We start from the raw sequence: 25,421 nt of genomic DNA, 5'->3' as shown, positions 1-25,421 counted from the left end.
TCTGTGCATACATTTTTTAGATATATACTTTCAATTCTCTTGGGTAAATACCTAGAAATGCAGTGTCTTCTTCATATGATAGAAGTGTATGTCAATTTTTTTAAATGCCTAAACTGTTTTTCAAAGGGGTTTTACAACTTTATATTCTCATCAAAATTTAATGAGAGTTCCAGGTGCTCTACATTCTTGCCAACACTTGACATAATTAGTTTTTTTTAATTTTAGGTATTTTATTAGGTGTGTAATGTTATCACAGCATAACTTTAATCTCTATGTCCCTAATGGGTAGTAATGTTGATCTTCATTTTAAGTGTTTATTTAACATATGTATATCTTCTTTTTGGTGAAGTATTTCTTCAAATATTTTGCCCATTAAAACAAAATTATATAATAGCTTTTAGGGGTGCAGCCACTTTTTTGGTTACATGGATGAACTGTATAGTGGTGAAGTCTGAGTTTTAGCATATACATTACCCTAACAGTGTACATTGTACCCACTAGGTAATTTTTCATCCCTCACCCATCTCCTACCCTTTCTTCTTTTGAGTCTCCATTGTCCATTATGCCACTCTGTATGTCTCTGGGTAACCATAGGTTAGCTTACAAGTGAGAATGTGCAATAATTGGTTTTCTACTCTTGAGTTTCCTTACTTATGATAATGGCCTCCAGTTTCATCCAAGTTGCTGCAAAAGACATTCTTTCATTATTTTTATGGCTGAGTAAAATTCCATGCATATATAAACCACATTTTGATTACCCACTCATTGCCTAATGGACACTTAGGTTGATTTACATCTTTGGAATTGTGTTTGTGCTATGATAAACATATGAATGTAGGTGGTTTTTTTATAATGACTTTTTTTCCTGTGGGTAGATATTCAGTAGTGGGATTGCTGAATTGAATGGTAGATCTACTTTTAGTTCTTTAAGAATCTCCATACTGTTTTTATAGTGGCTGTACTAATTTACCTTTCACCAGTAGTATACAAGTGTTCCATTTTCCCACATCTATGCAAACTCCTACTGGTTTTCAACTTTTTAAAATGGCTATTGTAGTTGGAGAATGGTGGTATCTTATTATGGTTTTATTTGGCATTTCCCTGATGATTAGTGATGTTGAACATTTTTTCATATGTTGGTCATTTGTATATCTTTTTTTGAGAAATGTCTGTTCATGCCATTTGCCCATTTTAAAATGAGATTTTTTCTTGCTGATTTGTTTGAGTTTCTTGTAGAGTCCGGATATCTGTTGAATGCATTGTTCCAAGTATTTTCTTACATTCTGTTTACTCTTTATTATTTCTTTTGCTGTGCAGAAGCTTTTTAGTTTAATTAGGTTCTATTTATTTACTTTTGTTTTTGTTGCATTTGCTTTTGGGGTCTTAGTCATAAATCCTTTTCCCAGGCCAATGTCCAGAATAATTTTCCCTAGGCTTTCTTTTAAAATTTTTATGGTTTTAGGTCTTAGATTTAAGTCTTTATCTTTTTTTTTTTTTTTTTTTTTGAGACGGAGTTTCGCTCTTGTTACCCAGGCTGGAGTGCAATGGTGCGATCTCAACTCACCGCAACCTCTACCTCCTGGGTTCAGGCAATTCTCCTGCCTCAGCCTCCGGAGTAGCTGGGATTACAGGCACGCGCCACCATGCCCAGCTAATTTTTTGTATTTTTAGTAGAAACGGGGTTTCACCATGTTGACCAGGATGGTCTCGATCTGTTGACCTCGTGATCCACCCGCCTCGGCCTCCCAAAGTGCTGGGATTACAGGCTTGAGCCACCGCGCCCGGCCTAATTTATCTTGAGTTAATTTTTGTACATGGTGAGAGATAGGGATTCAATTTTATTTTTCAACAACTGTATCTTGCCCATATTTTAAATTGGGTTATTTATATACTTATTACTGAGTTTTGATATTTTTAAAATATATTCTGGCTGCAAGATCTTTATGTGACTTGCAAATATTTTCTTTGAGACTGTGGCTTGTCTTTATATTCTATGAAAGGCTATTTCAAAGAACAAAAGTTTTAAATTTTAATGAAGTCCAATTTATCAATTTGTTATTTTATGTATTGTACACTTGATATCATATAAAATAAATCATTGACTAATCCAAAGTCACAAAGATTTTCTCCTCTTTTTTTTTCTAGAAGTTTTAGGTTTTACATTTAGCTCCATTATCCATTTTGATTTAATTTTTTACATGGTGAAAAATATGTATTAAAGTAAATTTTAAGTTAATATGTAATATCTGTACATACTTATGAGGTACATGTGATACTTTGTTACATGCATGGAAAGTGTCATAATCAAGTCAGGGTATTTGGGAATATCCATCACCTCGAGTATTTATCATTTTAACATGCAGAAAACTTTCCAAGTTCTCTCTTCTAGCCTATACAATATATTGGCCAGGCGCAGTGGCTCATGCCCGTAATCCTAGCACTTTGGGAGGCAGAGGCGGGTGGATCACGAGGTCAAGAGATCGAGACCATCCTGGTCAACATGGTGAAACCCCGTCTCTACTAAAAGTACAAAAAATTAGCTGGGCACAGTGGCGCATGCCTGTAATCCCAGCTACTCAGGAGGCTGAGGCAGGAGAATTGCCTGAACCCAGGAGGCGGAGGTTGCGGTGAGCCGAGATCACACTATTGCACTCCAGCCTGGGTAACAAGAGGGAAACTCTGTCTCAAAAATAAAATAAAATAAAATAAAATATACAATATATTGTTGTTAACTGTAGTCACTGTGTTATCAAACATTAGAATTCATTCCTTTTATTTAACTTTCTGTAGTCATTAATCACCTTCCCTTCGTTGTTTCCCCCAACCCCTGCACAACACACAGCCTCTGGGATCATTCTACTATTTAGCTCCATGAGATCTACTTTTATAGCTCCCACATGTAAGTGACAATCCGTAATGTTTGTCTTTCCGTGACTCTTCCCCTGAGGACTGGTTGTTAAAAAGAGCCCAGAATTTCCCTCCCGGAATCTTGCTTCCTCTCTTACCACGTGATCTCTGCATACACTAGCTGCTCTTCACCTTCCACCACTAGTGAAAGCAGCCTGAAGCCCTCACCAGAAGTAGATGCTAGTGCCATGCTTCTTGTACGACCCACAGAACTGTGAGCCAAGTAAAACTCCTCTTTGTGCATTACCCAGCCTCTTTATAGCAACACTAAATGGACTAAGACACTGCCCCTTTGAGGTATTAATTGCCCCCGCTACTCCTAACTCTGAACTGATCTGTTCTTTATCTCTGTAGTTTTCTCTTTACCAGAATGTGAAATGGATGTAATCATAGTATGCAATCTTTGAGACTGGCTTCTTTCACTTAGCATAATACATTTGAGATTTATCCATGTTGTTTTGTGTATCAATAGTCTTCCTTTTTATTGGTGAGGAGTATTTCATTAAATGGACATACCACAGTTTATTTATGCATTCACCCCTTGAGAGATACTTTAGTTGATTCCAGTTTTGAGTAATGCTGCTATAAACATTTTTGTACATGTTTGTGTCTAGAAGTGAGATTTCTGGATCTCAAAACATGTGCATAACTTTATGAGAAGCTGCCAAACTGTACTACCTTGCTATTCCAGCAACAGGCATGAGTTTCAGGTACTCTACATCCTCACTAGCCCTTGGTATGGTCAGCATTTTTTAAATAGTCATTCTAGTATATTTGAAGAGTATTTTTTAAAATTATATTTTCTGATGGATGTTTGTTAGTGCGTTAAGGTATAATTTTTATTATACCTATTGTAGACGATGGGGTGATAGATGCAGCAAACTACCATGGCACATGAATAACTATGAAACAAACCTGCACATTCTGCACATGTACCCCAGAACTTAAAGCATAATTTAAAAAACCTTTTAAAATAAGAGTAATTTATACAATTCATAGGTAAGTGAATGTGTATGAATATGAGTTACTAAATACAGAGGAAGTCAGGTAAAATGATGACCTATTAGCAATTCCTGAAGGAAAAAATACACTGGTAAAGTTTTAGGTATTATGCATTGGTAAATTTGTATGGACTTATCAAGTTGAGTTCATATGGTCTAATTCAGATTAATTCAAAAGCATGTGATGAACTGCTTTTTTACAAACTTTAAAAATGAAAGTATATATACTGAAAGGATATTTATTATGACAGCTTGATGAATTAGACACATCCTTGTAACTAGTAACCAGATCAAAAGAACATCACAAGAACCCTAGAAACCTATTCTATGCTCTCTTTCATTTATTATCTATCCCGTGAAATCTATTCTAACTTGGAATAAGGTAGATTAATTTTGCCTTTTTCTACCTAATATAAATGAAATCATGCAGTAGATGGTCTTGAGCCCACTGATATTTTCTCTTGTCCCTCTTAAAATGTTGGTCAGAAGGAAATAACCCAGGACAATGAAAGCATTGTAATAAATTGCAATTGATAGTATGTTATTTTACCCATTTACTTATAGTTGTCAAGTGCAGACACTACATATTGTACACATTCATTAAGATAATGATAGATGTTGTGCTACTAAAATATCAAAAGAGAAAGCAGATCATTGGGGCTTAATATTGATAAGGCTTTCTTTTTAATATTTATTTATTTATTTTTGAGATGGAGTTTCACTCTTGCTGCCCAGGCTGGAGTGCAGTTGTGTGTTCTTGGCTCACTGCAACCTCTGCCTTCCAGCTTCAAATGATTCTCCTGCCTCAGCCTCCCCAGTAGCTGGGATTACAGGCATGTGGCACCACTCCCGGTTTATTTTGTATTTTTAGTAGTGACGGGGTTTCTCCATATTGGTCAGGTTGATCTCGAATGCTTGACCTCAGGTGATCAACCTGCCTCTGCTTCCCAAAGTGCTGGGATTACAGGCATGAGCCACCGCCCCCAGTTTCATCTTAATTTGTTTAATAGTGATTTTTATTTAGCAATATGACCATGGTTTGTGTTTCATAATTTATTTGGTTTATTGTGCTCTTTTTACAGTTTTTTTTTTTCCCAGTAGAAAATGCATTGTTCCCCTTTTGGGAACAAAAGGGGAAAGAAGCACATATCCTTTCCCTCACCACCTGAAGCTCCTGTATTCCCATCATAAATGTCCTGCATCAGCAGCGGGTTTCCCACAGTAGAGGCAGTAAAGAAAGATTAGGCAGCTTTTTAATTTCCATGTGGAGTTTTCTCTGGAATAGTACCACCATTCCTATTCTTTCATATTCCTATGATTCTTTTTTTTTGAGACGAGTTTCGCTCTTGTTACCCAGGCTGAAGTGCAATGGCGCGATCTCGGCTCAGTGCAACCTCCGTCTCCTGGGTTCAGGCAATTCTCCTGCCTCAGCCCCCTGAGTAGCTGGGATTACAGGCACGCTCCACCATGCCCAGCGAATTTTTTGTATTTTTAGTAGAGACGGGGTTTCACCATGTTGACCAGGATGGTCTCGATCTCTTGACCTCGTGATCCACCCACCTTGGCCTCCCAAAGTGCTGGGATTACAGGCATGAGCCACCGCGCCCGGCCCAATATTACTTTGATTCTGTGCCAGAATGTCAGAAGCCCATGCTTTCTGTTATGGAATAAATAAGTGCCAGTTCATCACATGCTTTTGAATTAATCTGAATTAGACCATATGAACTCAGCTTAGTAAGTCCATACAAATTTACCAACACATAATACCTAAAACTTGACCAGTGTATTTTTTTCTACAGGAATTTCTGATAATAGGTCATCATTTTACCTGACTTCCTCTGTATTTAGTAACTCATATTTAAACACACATACACATTCACTTACCTATGACTTACAGGCATAGGTAAGTTACCATTTGCATAATTTTTATCCTTCATCTATTCCATATTTTATGATAGCCTTGGCCAGAACAAATACTAATTATGTTTTAAGAAACCAGTACTCGTATCTAACAGAGGTGTCTGCTAATAATATTTTTTGATAGGATTGAGGTATTTATGCAGTATTCATTTCTACATGTTTAGACAAAAGTAATAAAATATTAATAAATCAGCACTACTTTTACATACCAGTAATCAGATAAAGTAATTTTATAACTAGAGAAAATATTTACAGGATGAAAGGGCCTAGGGATATGTAATAGTTCTCTGGGAAAGAAAAATAAATTTTAGTCTTCAAAATTCTTTTTTCTACCTGAAAAAGCACATCTAGGAAGACATGACATTTTGCACTAATGGAATCATTAGCAACTGCTGTGATAGCCTGGGGTATGGTCTTTTCTCTGGGTCTGCATTTTGAAATTTCCACCGGCAGAGTTGCAGAGTGCTGAATTAAACGTGGATTCTGAGCCAGATTGCTTGGAGTTTGACTCCCAGCTACTTGCTTTACTACGAGCTTTATAATCAGTGTGCTTTTACTTTGTCTTCTCAGTTATAAAACTGGGGGCTTGTTTAATAAAATATTAGGGCTTGTTTCATGGAAACGTTAGACAGATTAAATGTATTTATAAATATAAACTGTCAAAAAGCACATGGCTTAAGTTGACCATTATTACTGAATTAGTGAATTAAAACATTAAATAGGCATTTATAATACAGTTCATCTTCTAAATCTCATTTTTGTTATTAGCCTGATAACTCATAGTGTTTTGGAACTAAAAAAGGACTTTAGAAATTATCTGTTTCAACTGTCTCAGTTAATCTTGAGGAAACTGAAGTTGAAGAAGTTCAAGTTATTTAAGTGTTCATCTTGCTAGCAATAAAGCCGGAATGTTAACCAAAGCCCCTTAGTCTATATTGTTTGAGAGGAATTGGGTAGTCTAATTATAACTGAATTTATAAGAAAAATAAGATAGTAATTTAAAGTAGGCAATCAGAAACCATAAGGGCAATTCATGGTCCACTAAAATGAACTTTCCACCTAATTCCTCATTTCTTGTTTTCCATGTTACACATGGCATTACATTAGTTATTTATTTTAATGGTTATGGGTGCTTTAAAATACTTTATTTCTTCGTGCATGATTTTTTATTTTTCATTGAATGCTGCTAATGTTTTTTGTTTTCCCACAGGCTCAGGGGAAAAAATTTCAAAGCCTAGCTAAGGAACTTCATGTTTCTTAGGTAGTTTGAGATACCATCTGAACCATTCCTTAACTTCTTTTGCTTCTTTCAGAAAAATGCTAGCCAAAGACTTCTATCAGACAGGTCCATGGGAGGACAAGTGGACAATTTCCACACTGTCTTTCTTCTAATGTGACCAGAGTAGACAAATTGGCTATTTTAAGCTCCAAATGTAAATTTCTTATTTATGCCTGTTGGAACTATGTTAATCCATGGTTAACATATTTATAACGTGACATTCATGTTACTGTTCTACAAACGTCACTGTCCTAGGAGAAGCAGCTATTCTCACAAGTGATCAAGAGAGAGAAAGAAAACAACAGAAATAATATGCTATACCATTCTTTCAAAATGTGTCTTGATTGTGTGGGGGTTTGGGGGGTTGGGGGAGGGAGGGTGACAGAGAGAGAGAGAGAGACAGGCAGAGAGAGCCAAGTCCCCATCTTCTGCAAAAATAAATTAAGTGTTAAAAATTCAATACACTTTTATTACCAGTTACATAAGTGTCAGACCCTTTGGTTGGCATTCAGGATGCAGCAATGACTAAGACAACAAGTCATAGTCATTAAGTGTTGGGACCAGGATTTAACCCAAGCCAGCCACCTCTTGGGTTGACTCTTTTAATCGCCACCTCTCAAAACTTTCCTCTACAGAAAACTATCTTATTTTTTGATTAATGGTGAAATAAAAACTTGCAGGATTGATTTCCCACAAACATTTAGCCTAAAAGTAACAAACATTTTTATCTGAAGGTTACGTCTTTAATTATTCGAAACATCTCAATGAAATTTAAAAACAATGTTAAAATATAGCTGTTTTTCTAGTAAGTCGTTTTTGGTCATGTCTCAGTTTCCACACTGTCTTTCTGATAGGCAAGTCAACGTGTTTATTTTCTATTTTTTATGATGTTAGATAGATCTTTCTAAGCACTTATTTGCCAAGTGCTTAACTATTCTTAATCTCAGCCAAATCCCAGCTCCTTCTTATTGAAGGAAGTCAGAGCAAACTGCTTAAAAGGTGCTGCTGGAATGGGCAACCCTGTCTTGAGGATTTTGCCATGACAGCTGTCTTGTCTCTGACAAGTGACTTAATTTCTCTATGCTTTCAGTTTTTTCATCTGTAAAATATTATGTTTCTCATAGATATATGATTTACCTGCAATTGTTATTTACCTTATACATAAAGTATTGTTTACTTCAACTCTTACGATAGCTGCATTCAAACGTCAGGCATTGTTTCTGGAAAGGGAGAGAGGCAGGCCCAGAGCTCTCCTGGTCTAGAAACTCCGAGCCCAGAGACCTTAGACTTTTCTGGAAGGTAGCTGACACTATTTGGAGTTTGTATGGAATCAGCTGGCACCTTCTGTTTATGAACATTCTGTATAGTGCTCCTGAGCAGTAACCTTCCCAGCTTGCTCAGGACTGGTTTTTCCACTTTGCTTTCAAACACTGTCTTCATATTGTCCATAATGAAAGCGAAAATCCTGTGAGGTTAAGTATGATGTGCCATATCCCTCAGAGAATTATCAGGATAGCTGAAGTTCTAGTCACCCACCCTTCACTCGGTACTCTTCCTGGCACGCTGCCTTACTGCTTTGTAAAAGGGCTCAGGGAGAACAAGTCATTTCTGTAGCACACTCACAACTTTTATGGGATTGGCTCCATGAATCTCTCTAGTGTGTAACAATGGGATAATAAAACTCCAGGATTTGGAACTCACTGTGGTTCTCATCTTCTCTCCAGAACTTTGTGATTTGAAAGTCCATATGCTAAAATCTCAGAAAGGGTGATTCAGAGAGACCTCCTTTAATCTGGAGCTCGCTGGTGACCTCTTATTTATTTGCTTCTGCTTATTTTTTTTCCAAACTAAGGTTTTTCACAGGACTTTATATAATTTTTCCAGCTTTTCTGGTATAAACCATCTGTGGTCATTTTGCTGAGTGTCTTTAGGTCATGGGAAAGTCCTGTCTTTTCTGCGTAGCACATATATGAGCCCTGCTCACCACAGCCGCTGTTAGTGGTGGACAGTTCTATTTGTCTCTAAGGAGTTGAGATGTAGTCACAATGCCAAAATGTTGCCTATCTACAATTGTGATAAACTTTAGAATGCTCATATCTCTAATTAACTCATTGGTCACTGTTAAACATGAGTTTTACCTCTTTTCTCAGAGAGACAAGCTATTACAGAATCTCTGCAAGAAAATGAAAGTTGTAAGTGCTCTGACGTGTTAGTACAGTGGTACATTTATGTAGGTTCTTCTAGATACCTTCCAACTTTAAAATACTCATCAAAAGCATACAAACGTGATATATTTTGCCAGATATGTTTTGTCATTGTCTGCAGTATGTGTGCTGTCCTGTCCTATCTGCTCTCAAATCTCAATCACTTATCTGTGATCCACAATGCCTCAGAATTCCAAAATACAAATTATGTGGTGTGCTGACATTTAAATATACCTTGTCATCTACATGTGATTTGTCTTTTATGTGTATGCACATGTGTGAGTGGAACTACAAGCTTCTTGAAGAGAGGGACTGTCTCCTACAATTCTGCTGAAGATCAGACATATGCATGGTTACTGCATACACGTGTTATTTTAAATAAGAATTTCTAAAAATAGTAATACATAGGCCTTGCAGCTATTCTAAGAAATACTAAGATAATAAGGCAAATCTGAATGACCACAAGATTGCAAATAATATATTTGTCTCTTTTCTGTTTTCTCTTCTACAGAAATGTGTGTGTGGATTTGTGTAAGAGTGTGTTATCGAACTTGGATTACTCAATATATAGTTTTGTTATTGGATTTTTAAAAAAATAGCCCATTATGAATATTATCCAAGTGCATAATCTTACTAACCATAATTTACTTAACTATTCCCCTATTGTTAGACATTTAAGTTGTTTTAGTTTTTAGTTCATTATTAAAAATATTTTGATAAATATCTGTGTATCTTTTTCCCAGGAAACTTCTACCAATTTGTAATTCCCCCAATAGATCACAGCACTCTTTTCATTTCCATTTACAGGAAAAATTATCTCATTATTTTTAATTGCATTCTTTATCAGAGAGATGATCAATTTAATATGTTTAAACGTTTAAATTCTTTCTTTGGTGAATTGCTCATTTGTGATTCTTCTCAATTTAATTTGTTGTGTGATGTGTTGCTGTCAGGTTCATAAGAATTCATTATGTTTTAAAGACATTATCTGAATCCATATTTATTGGAAATATTTTTCCATTTTAGAGTTTACCTTTTAATTTTGATAGTGACAGTTCTTGATAGTATTTACAAGTAATTAGATTTAATAATTGTTTTCTTTGTGAGTTTTTCATTTTTTAAAGCTTAACTTTTCCATATAGCTTTGAAAGTATTTGTTCATATTTTCTCCTGGTTTTTATTTTTCCTTTTTGAAATTTTATTATTACTTTTTGTTTGCTTTAAGAAGTGGAGAGTTTAACAGACAAGAAAGAAGGCAGAACGCAGAAGGAAGAAGCTTCCCTGTACAGAGACAGAGGGAGGGGGGCTCCAAAGCTAAAAGAGGAATCCTCAGAATTTTTAGTTTTTAGCTGTGTAATACACTTGGAATTATTTGTTTTTCTAGTCTCTAATAACTGATAAATCTTCCAGGATCATTATGTAATAGTTCTTTTTCTACTTATTTGAAATTTTTTTATGTATTATGTATTTTTTAATTTTTAATTTTTAAGATTATGTATTTTCTTATCATATACTAGTTTTTCTATGTATTTTCTTATCAGATACTAGTTTTTCTATGTATTTTCTTATCATATACTAGTTTTTCTATGTATTTTCTTATCAGATACTAGCTTTCTATACGTGGGTGTTCTTGGGGGCTTGGTTATGCTCCTTTGATCTATTCATTCTTGTTCAAGTTTCACAGTTTTGATTATTGTGCCTTTATAGTAAAATTTAACAACTAGTAAGACAAATTCCTCATGTTACTATTTTGGTCTTTACAAAAATCTATTTGTCTTGCTCATTTTATTTTATAGAAGTTTAGTGTTATTTGCCAAGTTAAACATATCTGCTTGGGATTTTGCATAGAATTGCCCTAAATCTTAATGTTCTCTGAGATGCAACAACAAAAGAACTTGATCGTATTCAGTATATTCTTCTCAATTGGACTAACATTCCTCCCATGCTGGAAGATAACTAACTTCCAGCCTATGAACTAGTCTAATCGTGCAAAAGGTAGGATATTCAACTGATGGGAACTTACTTTTACAAAGAACATTTTAAGAAGAGATTTCCAAAGTAGCTCTCACAGCTTCTATTTTATCTTTACCTTTCTTTAAAATACTGACATGCATTGTTTTGTCATTAGTAAACCTCAAGCAAATATTTTAATTCTGATGGCCCTTTAAAAGCCATGTTTATTAAAATATTAAAGTAAATATCTTAAACAAATTTCATATTTGAGTAAAGTTTTAAAATTTATCACTGGAAAATTGTTCTAAAATCTGTTTGGAAGACTATTACATAAAAACACAAAATAGTTTTCACTCATCTAAACCTCCTTATCTGTCTATTGTTTTTGGGTCCCATTCAGTTTTTTTGTTGTCTGAAATGCATGTCCTCGTTTCTGGTGGGAATTCTTGCTAAGAGATATGTGTCTTTCTCTTCCTTTGGGATTTGAACTATCCCAGAACCATCTTTTCTCTCTTTCTTTTCCCATAAATTCTGCTTCTCGAATGACGGTGTCTGTGTTTGGTTTCACAAGCATCTGAGTGAAAGTCGTTTATTTTCATTTAGAAACACATATTGTAGATTGAGTGCACTTTTTTTTAGAAAAGTACAAGGTGATAATTCAAGGTCTATACAGACATAGGATTTTTACTTTCAGAGTAAATAAAGGAAGTGTAGCCTTATTTTCCAAGACTATGTGTGGGAAACAGCATCTTTAGATGATAAATAAATTCAATTAATTTGATAAACTCTATGAGTTTGGCTTTCTGTCAGCAATTTTGAAGAGCAGATTATCTGTTAAGCATGATGATCATTTTCTTAATTCTCATTTTATGTTCTTATCAGAATAATGATCTAGTAATGAATCACAAACGTCCAAATGAATGTGGCTGCAAATGCTAGGAAAGTGTTGAGTGCAGACACATTCTGTGTTTGGGGAACTCACTGCTGTCTTTGAACATTTCCTGCAATTTCTGTGATGCTAGGAAAAGGAGAGGCCTTGCTACAGTCCCATAACGACTTCTTTCAGGAGCACTAGGGTGTTTTTAAGATGTAATTTGGGCACACAACAGAGGAGATCAAAAAACTTCAAGAAGGCAATATTTTTATTTAACTTCAATATAAATGGTAAAGTTGAAAATTTTTATATGGCTGGAAAAAATACATAAGTAAATTAAAGATACTGATACTTTAGTGTGAACATATCCTGGAAACACTCGGAGTAGTTATAAACAATTGCCAGTAAGATGGGCTGCTGAGAGTCATACGTTTTTCATCTGCTTTTGAGTTAACAAATTTAGAGTTTCATGGCAGTGAGATCCTGATGGTGTTTGAGGCAGTCTTCCACTGGAAACAACTGTACAAGCATTCATGTGGGTTTCTTGGCATGGTGTATGTTCCAGAGCCTGAGCACATGTGCATCTTCCATGTTGTGTGAAGTGACCATTTTCCTCGTGCAGAAGTAAAACAACTTCCCTCAGAAAAATGAATTGTACTCTTCAATATTTACCTTAATTTTACTTTCTTTTAAAACATGAAGCATAGATTTGATTATTGCATGGCTTGAATATGGTTTATTCCAACAAAAAACTCGTTGAAATGTGGTCCCATTTGGTGATGTTGGGCCTGATAAGAGGTGTTTGGGTCATGCGGGTGGATCTCTCACACATGTCCTGGTGTCACTCTCCTGCTCTCCTGGTAGTGAGTTCTCACTCTTTTGAGAATGGAATAGTTCCCTTGAGAGGGGGTTGTTATAAAGTGAGCTTCTTCCTTCTGTTTGGTTCCTCTTTGCGCATGTCTGTTTCCCCCTTGACTTTCTCTGCCATGTTTTGACCTAGCTCATGGCTTTCACCAGAAGCTGAACAGATGATGCTGGTTCCATGCTTCTCACACTCGCCAGCCTGCAGAACCATGAGCTAAGTAAACCTCTTTGCTTTGTAAATTACCCAGCAGCCTCAGATACTCTGTTATAGCAACACAAAATGGACTAACACAGTTATCCAATTTGATTCAGTTTCAATTCCATTTTTAATTTTTAAGAAAATACAATTCAAAGGTACCAGACAATAACGGTAATGTGCCTAACCATAAAGCATGCTTAAGATTGCCTTTATTTTTTCATAAAGAGAATCTGAAAAAGTCCACTAGCTGGATTTTTCTTTCTTCAGCTAAAACATACACAATTACTTCTTGAACAATAAAAAATATTATCATTTGATACTGCTCAACACATGCAGAATATCACAGAAAAAAGTAACATGCTTATTATGCCTAAGAACCCTTCCAGTTTTTAACTGTATAGAAGTTAGAAGACTAAAAGAGAAAAATGAGACTGAAAGAGAAATAGCTTTATGCAACTTTAATACTCATTAAAAATGTTCATTCACTATATACTGTGCCTGCAAACTGACCATCTACTATCAGTAAAAATCTTTTCCATCAAGTGTTTATGTTCTACAGACTAGGTTCAGGAAAGAAGCAGGGGCTATATAATGCAAGTTGTAACAAACTATAACTCACAGACCAAATCTGGCCCATGCCTATTTGTGTACATATAGTTTATTAGAACACAGTCTTGCCAGTTTCTTTTTTTATATTATCTTGGATTGTTTTTGCACTATAATGAAAGAGTTTCATAGTTGTTACAGAGTAGGTTCAACAATAAATAGAATATTCAGGAAAATAATATAACTGGAGCAAATGGAAAGACTAAGTATAGATAACTCTTATGAGAAACGTTTCAGTAAAGACAATCAGGGAAATGAGTCAGTAGCTAGAGAAAGATATGGCATCAAAGGGCTTTTTTCATTAAATAGGCACTATTACAGTATGTTTGTCTGCTAATGAAAAAGATGTCTAGAGAAAGATCGAGATATTACCTCAAGTAAGTGAGAGAAGTAGAATCCAGTGTATGGTGGAAGCAGTGGTGTTAAATAAGAACACAGAGGATTGGCCGGGCGCGGTGGCTCACATCTGTAATCCCAGCACTTTGGGAGGCCGAGGCGGGTGGATCACGAGGTCAAGAGATCGAGACCATCCTGGTCAACATGGTGAAACCCGTCTCTACTAAAAATACAAAAAGTAGCTGGGCATGGTGGTGCGTGCCTGTAATCCCAGCTACTCAGGAGGCTGAGGCAGGAGAATTGCCTGAACCCAGGAGGAGGAGGTTGTGGTGAGCTGAGATCCCACCATTGCACTCCAGCCTGGGTAACAAGAGCAAAACTCCATCTCAAAAAAAAAAAAAAAGAACACAGAGGATTTATCCACAGAGCATGAGGGAAAATGGAGTATATAAACTCAGATAAAGATGGCATGATAGGTTTGTGGTAGACCCATACAAATGCTGTCTCCAAACTGATTCATATTTTTCAGTAGAATACTATTCTAGGTCATCGACTCAGAGTGAAGAATCACCACTCTGAAAGTGGGTGAGTGGATGAATTAGGGAAATGAATCCAATTGCCTAGCAGCACTAAGGGCCCACTTGAGGTTAATGGTTGTAACAATGAGCCCAGTGAGCATGGCTGAGTGCATTTCTTTTTTCAGCTCTGTGCTCCTCCTTGTGCATGTGAGAACTACATAAAGAATGCCACCTATCTAGGTTCATAGTTTTCCCAGAGGACTATAACGGAGGAGAAAATGGCCTAAGAGGTTGAGAGTGTCTGTAAGGGAGTGTTTACAATGATGAATTATATAATCTAATCTGGATAAGAAGTAGGTGAGAGTATGACTTGGGTAAGACACAGTAAAGAGGTGATAGAATATAGGAGGGTGTCCAAGTCAAGTAACTGTTAGAGTAATGGACAAGAGCAAACGATCAAGAAAGATACAATGTGGTGGCTGAAGAGAGGCCTGATTGAACTTGAGGCTGGGAATGGTGCGGTTATTGGTAACATATACAGAGATGTGTTTTGAGAGGTGACTTTGGGAGAGTGAAGGATAACCACAGTTCAGAAGAGGAGTCAAGAATCTGAAAGGATAAAATAATGTTGTAAGCATTAGACACCTGGATGTGGAAATCACCAAGAATTATGGCAGTAATTGCTCTGGAGTTACCATGGAGAACATCTTCAAAGAATGGGAGGAAGGTTTTGGAGGTCCTCAGATGACTGGAATAAGCAGGGATAGTGAGAAATATAGTCTGATAGTAGAAGCTGGGGAGTTCTGGAGATTCAGTCCAAGAGAAGTCTAAGCAATTGCTAGGACAGTGGTTCCCAGATTTTACTGTACATTAGAATAATCTGGGGAGCTTTAAAACACCTGGAATCCTAGTTCGCAGCCCATACCAACTAAATCAGAATGTCTGGGGGTAGAAACAGTATTTGAATAGTGTAAGATCCCTAGATGATTTCAATATCAGCAAAGTTTGGGAACCACTGCCCCAGCATCCACCTTATATATTTTGGTGAACCATTTGGCGAGAATTAAAGTAGGACAAATTAATCTTGGCTGAAGGAGAGTTTTATTCTGAAACGAACTCTCTGTAAATGGGGAGCAGGAAATGAAAACAGCATCGAGAACAATAACAAAAACAGCTGTTGGAAATCAACCGGAAATGGTGAGGTTATTATGATAAGAAAGTTGACAATTTGAGAATTAGTGGGGGTGCTTTAGTTTAGATGATAACTTTAATAGGCATGTGGCCTTATTCCAGGTCCTTAGCTTTATCTTTAGTCTCTTTATTTTAAAAAAGGGATAAATACCTTTCAATATTGACAGAATGTGAATGTTCACAGAGTACCCTTAGTAAATACAAATTCTTCCATTGAAAACATTTTTGTACCTTCCCTACAAATGTTTATATAATGTTCCTTTGTTATGTTATTATTATTTTTTTTTGAGACGGAGTTTCGCTCTTGTTACCCAGGCTGGAGTGCAATGGCGCGATCTCGGCTCACCGCAACTTCCACCTCCTGGGTTCAGGCAATTCTCCTGCCTCAGCCTCCTGAGTAGCTGGAATTACAGGCAGGCGCCACCATGCCCAGCTAATTTTTTTGTATTTTTAGTAGAGACAGGGTTTCACCATGTTGACCAGGATGGTCTTGATCTCTTGACCTCGTGATCCACCCGCCTCGGCCTCCCAAAGTGCTGGGATTACAGGCGTGAGCCACGGCGCCCAGCCTGTTATGATATTTTTGTATATTTGTATATAATTTTTATGTTACATATAATTTGTATAAATAAAAAAGATCATAAGACAATAAGTGATGTGCTGGTGAGTAACAGTTTGTCAGGCTGAAGTCAGGTTTGTTCATTGCTCTTCTCTTAAAACAATTGTATGATAAAATGTGACCATATCAAGCTCCTCGTCTTCTCTTGCCTTGTGAGAGAATTATAAATAATATCTTGGAGAAGGGAAAGGGAAATTGGTCATTGCTCACCTTCTAGCTTCATTCTGGGAAGGCTGTACTGTTGCATTGTTAAAATCACAGTGTGGAGTGAGTCAGACACAGTACTAAATTTTAATTGTATTGATTTTAATTTAACCTTTCTGGATCTCTTGTTGGAGCTGTTGACATAATATGTGTGCCAATTGCATAAATTACTAAGTGGCTCAGTGTGTGTGTGTGTGTGTGTGTGTGTGTTTTCAATGAATTGTTGCTGTCACTATTTATTTATGGTCACTTTAATTGAAGCCATTACAAGTTAGTAATACTATTAGGAGAATAAAGGTAGTGTGTGAAAAAATAAACATTTCTAATATTTAAAAAATTTGGTAGTTGATGATTTTTGAGTTTTTCTTACATTTTGTTTACTCAGGACATAAAGATTTCAAGGGCACATATTTACTTCCTCTGATGAAGTGTCTGGCAGGAAGTTGAAAAAAGTGGAAAAGATGAATTGCTTCATAAGTTCTCAAAGTTAAGACATGAATATCACTATGACAGAGACCTGTCTATGGAAATGGCATATTTAAAGTGAGATAATGACCTATTGTCCTTTCTTATAATTTGCTGAATGTGAATTTGGTGAAGAGTAATCACAGAGATCCAGTTATGCTGGATTCAAAAAGCAGCCTTCCGTGGCTATGAGCCAATGGCACCATACCGCAGGCTCACAGGAAATCCACTGCTTCACGGATGAAACAAGCCCTCCCAAAGTATCTTTAACAGCATGGTATTATTTCACACAAAGCTGCTAAGCTGTCTACATGAGAAAGAGGCCTTCACTCTAAAGGTCTACTTGGTTCCTTTCACTTTTATTTTTTTCTGGCTATTATGTAATAAGCATCTCTAAATCCTGTTTGAAAATTTCAAGTCTTATAAAGGTCTAGAAAATTTCAGGTCGGTTAACCCAGCTAAGTAGTCTCTTGGCATGATTCTCTAATATTTAACACATTTCCCTGGGCCATAAATTAAACAGGCCTTTACAAGAATTTATACAGCTTATTTTGGGGGTGGTCTTTGACAAATTCAGCCTGAGAAGTGATATCTTCTTAGGGAAAAGGATGATTTAATGCCTTCTTTTATTTTTTTTCTTAAATGACCAAAGCCTTATATTTTACAAAATTACTTATTATATATCAATACTAGCATATTCTTGGTGGGTTAATGCACTGTCATCGTTGGAAAAGGATAATGCTTGCTTGTGAAGGTTTTGTTCTGCTGAGTGTATACAAGACCAAGAGCAGGAAGGGCTATTTCCCTTTAAACCTAATGAAGAGTTATTAGGAGTTTCTAACATGGCTTTGAAAGAAGACAAACTCAGCAAGGCGGTCTTCCCTTTAATTACAAAGTATAAACCTTTTAAAAGTCTTATATTAAAGAGTCATGAAGGAAAGAAAAGTTTAAGCTAAATATTTGCTTTTTTAAAGAATGAAAAACTTACATATATTTATTTTTTGTAGTATTCCAAGTCCTATTATTTTTAACTTAGGTATTAATGGTGTGATATTTGGCAAGTTACCTTAACTCTTTGAGACCATAATCTTTTTTGGAGTTAACTCTGAAGACTGAATGAAATAATGTGGATAAAATGCCTAGAACTTAATAGTCTCTCAGCAAGTGTTTATTCCTCATCATGAAACATAGGCCTTGTAGGATTCACCATGACTAAAAACTTAGGTCTTCTTCACTGTAATGGGTTTTCCCTCTATGTTTCTGATTACCTAATGGTGGGAACTTCTAATCTATTCTGTGTGCTGTATAATCGATTAAACATTAAAAAATTAAACAGGTAGAAATACCTAATGTTAACCCTACGCCACTTGGATACTCACTGGGCTTCACCCTGGCTTTTTTTTTTTTTTTTTTTTTTGAGACAGAGCCTCCCCCTATTGCCCAGGCTGGAGTACAGTGGCACAATATTGGCTCACTGCAACCCCCACCTCCTGGGTTCAAGCAATTCTTCTGCCTCAGCCTCCCAAGTAGCTGGGACTACAGGCACATGCCACCAAACCTGGCTAGTTCTTTTGTATTTTTAGTAGAGACGGGATTTCACTACATTAGCCAGGCTGGTCTCAAACTCCTGACCTCATGATCCACCCGCCTCAGCCTCCCAAAGTGCTGGGATTACAGGCGTGAGCCACAGCACCCAGCCTGACCCTGGCTTCTAATCAGAATCATCGGAAGAGCTTTTTAAAAAATATAGACTTCAAAGTATATTTTTAAAGATCCAAAAGTGGTTTTGTTGCTGAAAGAAATGGTTTTAAATGTAAACAACCTAAAAGATCAAAAAGCATTAGTAATAAATCGAGGCTATTATACCCACAGAAAAAATTTTATTATGCTTGCAAAAACCAAATGGAGGCCAGGTGTGGTGGCTCATGCCTGTAATCCCAGCACTTTGGGAGGAGAGATGGGTGGATCACCCAAGGTCAGGAGTTCAAGAACAACCTGACTGATGTGGCGAAATTGCATCTCAATTAAGAATACAAAAATTAGCCAAACATGGTGGCGTGCACCTGTAGTCCCAGTTACATGGGAGGCTGAGACAGGAGAATCACTAGAACCCAGGAGGCGGAGGTTGCAATGAGCCAAGATCGGGCCACTCCACTCCAGCCTGGATGACAAAGCAAGACTCCATCTCAAGAAATTCACCAAATGGAATGTTTTAAATGTATATTTGTGCCTTGTCTGAAATCCTTTGCATGCATGAAGTTATTTGCAGGAATTCTGGCTTTAGCAGACCATTTTACACACAGACACAGATTGACTCAGAGTCCTTCTACACGGCCTACACAGTAGAGTAGGAAGGGGGTGAGTTTTAAAATCCCCAAATAGCAGCAAGATATTAGACTTGCTGAATATTAAAAGTAGCATATTTATGAAAAACCACATGTATTGAGAATAACTCAGTTGTCAATGAATATTTAAAAATATGTGAAGTTTTACTTATACTTTTAAAATCTGGCAGTTATAAAAGTTAATGCTCTTACAGTAAACAAATGACACATTTAGATTAGGATAATTTCAAGACGGTTTAATAATGGATCTATTTACATGGGTATGGGTGAGGTGTGGAGGAACTGCAAAGGATGGTGTGGTCATGTGGTTAGTGTCAGCAGAGCTGTTACCATCCTTTCTCCCGAAAGAACGAGGGGAAGATATGGTTACTAGAGTAGAGAAGAAGAGCTGCCTGTACACAGCCATCTTGAAAGAATTAGTGACCTTAGGCCAAGGGGCACAGACAATTCAAGGTGACCACAAAGAGAGGGAGGCAGTAGGGGAATGTACACTCTAAACTCACTCTTCTGTCTCCCTCCAGTCTCCTATAATAGCTCTCCATTGGCCAAACCTAAGAAGTCAGAGAACAAGGAGGTGGACTAGGGCCGAGAAGGGGGAGCAGAGAGAAGATATCCAGTAGAAGAGTGGAGGTGGAGAAGCAGAGGTCTTGAAAAGATTAATATCTCTTGATAACACTATTGATTTATTCATCAAACATATACTGAGTATCTATTATTTGTCGGGCTCTATTACTTGTCATTGAGAAGACAAAGATTAATAGCATCAAGTCCCTGGAATAAAAGAGCTCACAGATTACGCAATGAGAGCCACAAACACGTGCAAGAGGAAAAATTTTATGTAAGTGGAAGGTTAAATTTCCAAACAAATGACAAAAGTTTTGAAGAAGGATTTTTGCAACTGCTTTCAAAAGAGTATTTTCCTGCAAAGATTCCCTAAAGATAACAGGAAATCCACTTCCAGGAAGAACGTCGCATCTGACGGGTATACAGGGAGAAAATACAATATCCGGATGTTACATCAAGACCTGAGAGCAAGGAGCGAAACTGACAAAGGTTCAGTTAAGGAAATTTTACACACAAAAAAATTCAACACATATATTTCTTTAAAAAGCTCTTTATCACAAATTTGTCATGTCTTTTACAGATTTATAAAAATTTTATAAATGTAATGTTGGGAATTAATCATAAAAAAGTGTTCCTCATCAAGCAGCCATCTTGCTTCTCCTTCCTTTCCCCTCATCGTCTTCTTTTCTTCTTTCTCCTTCCAGATTTTCCTCAGAAATTTCCATTATTTCCTTCTATCATTGTTAATCTAGTAAAAACACTAGCAAATATGTTTGCTTCAGAAAGTTTAATGGTTCTCAAATGTTAGCATTATCACAGTCACCTAGAAGAGTTGTTAAAACAGATTTCTGGGGGCTGAGAATTTGTCTTCTTAAGTTCTCAGATAACACTGATGCTGCAAGTCTGGGGGCCACACTTTGAGTACCGTGGTTGAAAGTGACAACACAACACATCTCTCATGACCACTTTAATTTTAAAATGATTTCATTCCTCTGTTGATGTCAGGAAAGCAGGTACAGATGAATAGTTTCAGAAAACTCCAGTAACTTTCAGAAAGAATGTTTCTTTTCATGAGACTGAATTTAATCCTCTACCCTGGCCATTTTGAAAATGTTTCATCAGGACATAGCCCTTTTTTGATTAGGACTTACATTAAACCAAATCATAATATATTCCTTGATTTAATTAGTTATATGAGAATCAAGAGAAGTGAGTGAAAACCTAGAGATTATTAGATGATTTTTAATATTCTGCCACTTGATAGTACTAATATTTGATACAACTCTTATGTGTATTTTACCATTTAGAAAAATATCTTGAAAGCAGGTGTTTAAAAGCAAGCTAATAAAAGCCACCAAAAATGTCTCTCAGTGTTGAGATTACTCCTGGATTTATTGTATATTATTTCACAAGGACTTAAAAATGCCTAGCATATGCCGAATACTTTCTTGTCCTGGAAAGCATAAATAATTTAGTGTAAGAAAGAAACTTATATATATAAGAAAGTGAACAAAGGGTAGAAGGGGAAAACATTGCAATTTTTGTGAAGTATGGAAACAGCTGGCAGCAGAGTGCCAAGTTCAACATTAATTCTTTATTTTGTGCAATATTTAAGACTTTGGTTGATGGCATGTGTCTGGGACATAAGGGTAGAACAGATGGAGGAGCATGGACCCCCATGATAAGGTGAGTTCTAAGAGCCTGTGTCAGGTACCACTAAGACTATCTGCAAGTAACAGAGTATCCAGTGAACAATAGCTGAAATAAGTAAAGACTTCCAGGCAAACCCCATGTTATTGCATTCTGCTTTATTGAGCTTCATAGTGTTTTTGTTTTTGTTTTCATATTGAAGTTTGTGACAACCCTGCATCAAGCAAGCTGATTGGTGCCATATTCCCCAAAAGCAGGTGCTCTCTTTGTCTCTGTGCCATATTTTGGCAATTCTCAACATATTTCAAACTTGTTCATTATTAGCATATTTGTTATGGTGGTCTGCGATCGGTTATATTTTATGTCACTATTCTAATTGCCTTGCGGTGTCACAAACTTCACCCATAAAGGACAGTGACTCTTGTTAGGGGTTAGTGCAGCTGGTACTTTAATTTCCAGTCAATGCTCATTGGCTATTCTAAAAATTCCATAAGAATTATGCTAAACGGACTCTGCTTGCGCTCTATAAAAAGAACAATGAAACCTGAATGACAGCCCGTCTATTTAGGAAGTCACTATAGGTGACTTAGGTGGAAATAGCAAAAGAACTATAATTAGTAGTGGAGCCTGAAGCTGTGACTAAATTGCTACAATCTCATGACAAAACTTGAACAGACGAGGAGTTGTTTCATATGATGAGCAAAGAAAGTGGTTTCTTGAGGTTGCATCAACTCTTGATAAAGACAATGTGAACATTGTTGAAATGCCAACAAAGGATTTAGAATATTGAGCAAACTGAGTTGAAAAGCAGTGGTGGGGTTTGAGAGGATTGATTCTAATTTTGAAAGAAGTTCTAGGCTGATTTCAGTGACTCATGTCTAATCCAAGCACTTTGGGAAGCTGGGGCAGGATGATCACTTAAGGCCAGCGTTGGAGATTAACCTGGGCAACATAGTGAGATCCTGCTGCTATTAAAAATATAAATAAATAAATACATAAGACAGGCATGATGGCATGTGCCTGTAGTCACTCCTAGCTACTTGAGCGATTGAGGCAAAAGGAGATCCAGGTTACAGAGAGCTATGATGGCACCACTGTGCTCCAGCCTGGGCAATAGAGCAAGACTCTGTCACTGAAAAAAGAAAAAGGAAGTTCTATTATGGGTAAATGGCATCAAACAGCATCCCATGCTATAGGGAAATCTTTCATGAAAGTAAGAGTCAATCAATATGGCAAATTTCATTGCTGTCTCATTTTGTGAAATTGCCACAGCCGCCCCAACCTTTAGCAACCACCACCCTGATCGGTCAGCAGCCATCAACATCAAGGTAAGACCCTCAAGCCAAAAGATTATGACTTGCTGGAGGCTTAGATGACATAAGCAATAAAGAATTTTAAAATTAAGGTATATGCACCGTTTATTTAGACATAATACTATGGCACACTTAGTAGACTATGGTATAGTGTAAACATAACTTTTATACGTACTAGGAAACAAAAAAATGTGTGACTATATTGCAGTATTCAGTCCATTGCAGTGGTCTGGAAGGGAACGTGTGCTGTCTTCAAGGTATGCCTATACTTCCTTTTTGTAATAAGTTGTCTGGGGGTAGGTGGTCTGCTGTGGATTCAGCAGTTCAAATTCACTGCCAAGATCTCTGTAATTTTCCTTATGGCTTTAAGATGGCTCCTGCATTTCTATCAGCTTCTTGTCTACATTTGGGAAAGGAATAAAGGAGGGAATATTCTGGTCCAACTTGTCCCCATTTGTTAGGAAAACACAGCCTTTCCCAGATTCTTTCAGTCACTTATTTAAATATTATTAGTCATGTGTCACATAGCCAGCTCTAGCTGGAAGGGATGATAAGAAAAGCATTTAGCTAGGTACATTCCCATCTCAAATAAAATCAGGCTTTTTTTTTCCCCCAAGAGGGAAGGGAAACATATAAGAGTGTCTGTCTCAGGGGGCCCTTGGGAAGCTGTTTAATATCGTCAGGCTGACACTACCAGCCTCTGTCTGATCCTGCTCTCATTAGGATTAATACTTGGGAATGTGGAGAATATAACAAAAATCTCAAATTCTAGTGTTCTACAGCCCCACAATCCTGCTTTGGGAACTTAATAGGCTATGTGACCCTGAACAAATTATTTGAACTATCTGAGCTTTAATTTTCATAAAACAGGGATAACAAGATTACCTTCTTTTCTAGGTTATTGGTGGTTTTAAAAGAGGCACTGTATGTGCCACTTTTCCTTCAGGGCCCAACATAGAGCGAATGTTCAATAAATTAGAGACTTAGAGTTGTTGTCGCTGACATCTGTCCCAGGGAAGTGAAGGAATGGATATTTACAGAATGGCTGCAGGAAAGGATCATGGTGAGATGCAGGAATAAATGACTGGCTAACCCACAGCTAATTACAGTCTCTCAAGTTATCATAGTTGTATATATTAGCAAATTCTTTCCAGTCTAGTTTTAACCTGTGCACCGTTCATATTACTCAATTTTAAATACTTGAGTGTTTATGTGAGCCAGCGTAAACGAACTATAACTCATGAAATGTACATAGAAGAGATGCACTTTTGTAACACATGTGCCATAAACTGTTGGAACTGTCTCTGAATTGCATTCTCTTTCTTGTAAAATAGAGAAGGTGAGTTTCTACCTAATTACAAACAATTTTCTCCTTATCCTAATTCAATTAACTTAATTGACTGCTTTATGACTTTTGCTTGATAATATGAAAAGTAAGTGCTGTATTTGTCCTTATAGTTGTCCAGTGTAGAATAACTGATTTGTGTCAATTACCATTATAAAAGGGCAGTGCCATTACTGTGGACTCTGTAGGGCTAGTCATGTAAAGAGACTTGAGTTGTGTTACCTGCACCTGAGGCCGAAATGAAGTTCCTGGCAGGAGGGCACTGCATGAGAGCCCATGGGCTAGGTGAGGCCTAAGGAGCTGCCTCTTAGAGTTGGTGGGGAGTTCCTTGCTGAGCCAAGGATTTAGTAACTGAAGAGAACAAGGTCAATGTTATGTCGAGTGGGCAGGATAGGACCAAAGGCTCAGATGCCCCATCCCAAGTAAATGACACAGTGGCTGTGAGAGGTCATGGTGGCATCTGGTGTTGCAGAACCAGATCACCTCTCTGGCAGATGCATTTGCTCCTCTGTTGTTTGTTGAGTGTCCCATCACCAAAAGAAGAAAATAATGACTCTCCTCCTCTTGCTGTTCCCCAAAACTCATCTTGCTTAGCCCAGCACAATTTTCCTTTTCATCGAAGAGATATTGGAGATAATTGCTCTATGCCAGGTACTGTTCTCAGCAATTTGAATTTGCTCTTTCCTCTTCTTGGTATGCTTGCTCCGTGGACATATGCATGGATTGCTAGTTTAAGATTTTGCTTCCTCATGTGTTTGATTTCAATGTCATATTCACAGTGATGTCTTTTCTGGTCTAGATCTTTAAAATTGCAACCTTCATTTCTCCAGCTCCTTCCTTCCTTCTTCTCTACTTTGTATTCCATATTCCCACACCACCTTTGAATATATTAGGAGACTTACTCACTTGTGTGTTTATTTTCTGTGTTCTCTGCATAGAAGGTAAGCATAATAAAAGTCTTTGTCTTATTTGTTTTGTTTTGCCTACTCTGTATCTTTTGTATCCCCAGTGCCTAACAGTCCCTGGCACAAAATAAGTTTTCGAGAACTATTTGTGGAATGAAA

General features: G+C 36.9%; 1 long non-coding RNA gene across 1 annotated transcript in view; it reads left to right on the top strand.

Moving 5' to 3' along the window:
* The first annotated feature begins 9,254 nt into the window (after positions 1–9,254).
* LOC144577586 (uncharacterized) overlaps positions 9,255–25,421 on the top strand; it is a 38,761-nt gene continuing 22,594 nt past the window's right edge. Inside the window, exon 1 of the long non-coding RNA XR_013521763.1 lies at positions 9,255–9,299. This is a non-coding gene — a long non-coding RNA (uncharacterized LOC144577586). The remainder of the gene's footprint in view (positions 9,300–25,421) is intronic.

The sequence above is a fragment of the Callithrix jacchus genome, chromosome 9 (assembly GCF_049354715.1).
Source record: "Callithrix jacchus isolate 240 chromosome 9, calJac240_pri, whole genome shotgun sequence".
Taxonomy (NCBI): domain Eukaryota; kingdom Metazoa; phylum Chordata; class Mammalia; order Primates; family Cebidae; genus Callithrix; species Callithrix jacchus.
Note: the sequence above shows the minus strand (reverse complement) of the source record. Positions and strands in the feature narration are given on the sequence as shown.